Raw genomic sequence first — 2,626 nt, 5'->3', positions numbered from 1 at the left:
TGGTACAGTAATTGACATTATGTGTGCCAGGGTGAACCATTTGCTAATCATTTACCATTTGATAAACAGGCACTTTTACAAGGCTGCTGAGAAACAGAAAAATTGGGCAAATTTTCTGCTCTGCTGGCAATGTGACAGAATTTATTTGCTAAATTCCATCCCATAATTTTTCCACCGAGATCCCTAGATATTTTTACTGTGCCGCCGCAGTCTAAATTGACCTTAAGGAACTGGGCCAATGAATGTGACGTCCGCCCACATTCACCCTCCAACACAAAAGTGTAAAAGGTGCTTCCTGTGTAAGCGATCACTCCGGAGGTAAGTATGCAAATTTTTAAATGCAATCTTTTCCCTTTATTTCTGTTTAAAAACAGTCATTGCTTCCTCCTGTCATTTCCATATTCGAACATTGTGTTCTGTGCAATATCTAGTTGGTCTTACCTGTTGCATTATAATCAAGTATTAACTCTCTCTAGCTGACAATTGATTTGTTTTTGTCAACTTTTATTTAAATCAGAGATACTCTTTGTATTCACTTTAATCTGAAGATGGCAAGCCTTAAACACAGGTTGACACTTTTCTTTTTATAGAAGAAAAGAGGTAAATACCTTTAACTGATTAATACTTAATGGCTTTGCTGAAGACCCAATAACTGACTGTGACCATATAATTACCATTTCATTCCTTGACTAAAACAGATTTTCTGAGAAAATGAGATGTCAAGAGGAAAAGCTCTGACGTTCAAAACTCTCGGTTGCCTTGGCAACGAAAAATTGCAGAGACTAACAAGATAAGAGAAATGTGAGTTGCAACCTGTTTAGCGCCCAAATAAGGTCACTTAAAAGTTTAATGAAAGCAATATATTTAAGCAATATGTACAGGAATCTAGGTGGTCCTTTCATTTTGGGAGGGCTTCAATTCACCCTCGGACAGTGAAAGCTGGCGTAGATTTTACTTCAAACAGACGTGAACATTATACATGCAGTTTGGCTGGAAAACAACACACTAATGTGAGTTAACGGATGTCAAGCGTTAAATTGAAATTGCAGCAGATTGCTGAAGACAAGCCTTGAAATTCCAACCAGAGGTTTCAAGATTGATTCCTCATCCCTAATTTTCTTTGTTTCTCCCCACAGGAACAACCTCGAGATGTCACCGTGGAAACATATCACTGGCTCAGTCTTGTCACTCTTTTCTTTATTCTGGCTTCTCTCTGATAGGGCTGAAGCTTTGAATTGTCTATTGCCGCGTGCGCCGAAAGACACAGTGAAGAGCTTTGTCAAGTGGAGTAAAGTTTATTTTCATCTGATTGCACAAGCACAATCTGGCAAAACAGTGGTCTCCGGTCCTCAGTGCGAAACATGCAGACACACAAGCAGACCTAACATGCATACGGACAAACAATACGCATGCAGATCAAGTATTCAGAGATACAAATAAATAAGTATTGTTTCATGAATATGAGCGTCTTAGAGGGAGAATGCCTCTCATGGCAGCTGAGCCCAGAGGTGCTATTTAAAGGGTGCACGTAAAGATGGCAGCATGTAAAAGCACCTGCCAAAAGCATACCTAAAGGTAACACCAAGGGGTACTACCCAAATGTCACATCTAAAGACGCAATCTAATATCAATATCTAAAGCAGTGTTTCTCATAATTTTACTTTCCACTCACATACCACGTTTAAGTATTCCCTATGCCATAGGCGCTCCGTGATTAAGAAGGGATTGCTTAAAGTGGTATGTGGGTGGAAAGAAAAAGTTTGAAAACCATGTTTTAATCTGTGTGTGCTGTGGTGCAGCAACCAAACACAAGAACTCAGCAAAGACTGTACAACAGGCTTTAATTCATTAAAGATCATGGGTTGCGAACCACTAAACTTCGACTTGACTATGTCTGATCATTTTCTTGTTCTTCATTTTGCACTGCAACACAGTTGCTACAAAGGTCAGTGTCACAAGGCAGCAGTTGTTGAGGCTTGTATTGATGACCTTGTGGGTACCGGGGTGATGGTGGCTGTCTTGAAACCTGCGGGAATGATGGACTGCTGCAGTTGAGGGGTTGAAGAGGTCTGAAGACCTTCCTCAATTGGTCTGCACAGTCCTTCAGTACCCGACCAGGTATGTGGTTTGGGCCACCTTGCGTAGGTTCACGTTGGATAAGGTTCACTACACCTCAGCCATGGCGACGTGGGGCCCTGTTCATCAGGGGGACCCAGCTTACTTTTGGGGTTATCCTGTTCTTCTCGTCGAACCGCAGATAGATGGTGTTCGGTGTGCCCGTCAGGGAGGTGTCGTTGTCTTTAATTCGCAAGGTGGTCGTGTGCTCTGTTATACCCTTGAACCATTGCCACATGCGGTTCCTGTCACCGGTGTGGCACAGCTGTCTGTGGAATCTAATGGTGACTACTCCCAAAGGAGCCATCTGAAGACTCCACATAAAGGCCGCAGCAGCTAAAGGAGCCATCTGAAGACTCCACATAAAGGCCGCAGCAGCTAAAGGAGCCATCTGAAGACTCCACATAAAGGCCGCAGCAGCTAAAGGAGCCATCTGAAGACTCCACATAAAGGCCGCAGCAGCTAAAGGAGCCATCTGAAAACTCCACATAAAGGCCGCAGCAGCTAAAGG

At 42.9% G+C, this 2,626-nt stretch overlaps 1 long non-coding RNA gene across 1 annotated transcript; it reads left to right on the top strand.

Annotated features, from left to right (window-relative positions):
- The first annotated feature begins 435 nt into the window (after window positions 1-435).
- LOC138752511 (uncharacterized) lies at window positions 436-1,861 on the top strand. Its single transcript, XR_011350712.1, has 3 exons — window positions 436-600; window positions 699-801; window positions 1,137-1,861. It is a non-coding gene; the product is annotated as an uncharacterized lncRNA (long non-coding RNA).
- The last annotated feature ends 765 nt before the right edge of the window (window positions 1,862-2,626 follow it).

The sequence above is a fragment of the Narcine bancroftii genome, chromosome 2 (genome assembly GCF_036971445.1).
Source record: "Narcine bancroftii isolate sNarBan1 chromosome 2, sNarBan1.hap1, whole genome shotgun sequence".
In the NCBI taxonomy this organism is placed as follows: Eukaryota; Metazoa; Chordata; class Chondrichthyes; order Torpediniformes; family Narcinidae; genus Narcine; species Narcine bancroftii.
The sequence above is the reverse complement of the archived record's forward strand: the minus strand, read 5'-3'. Positions and strand labels throughout refer to the sequence as shown.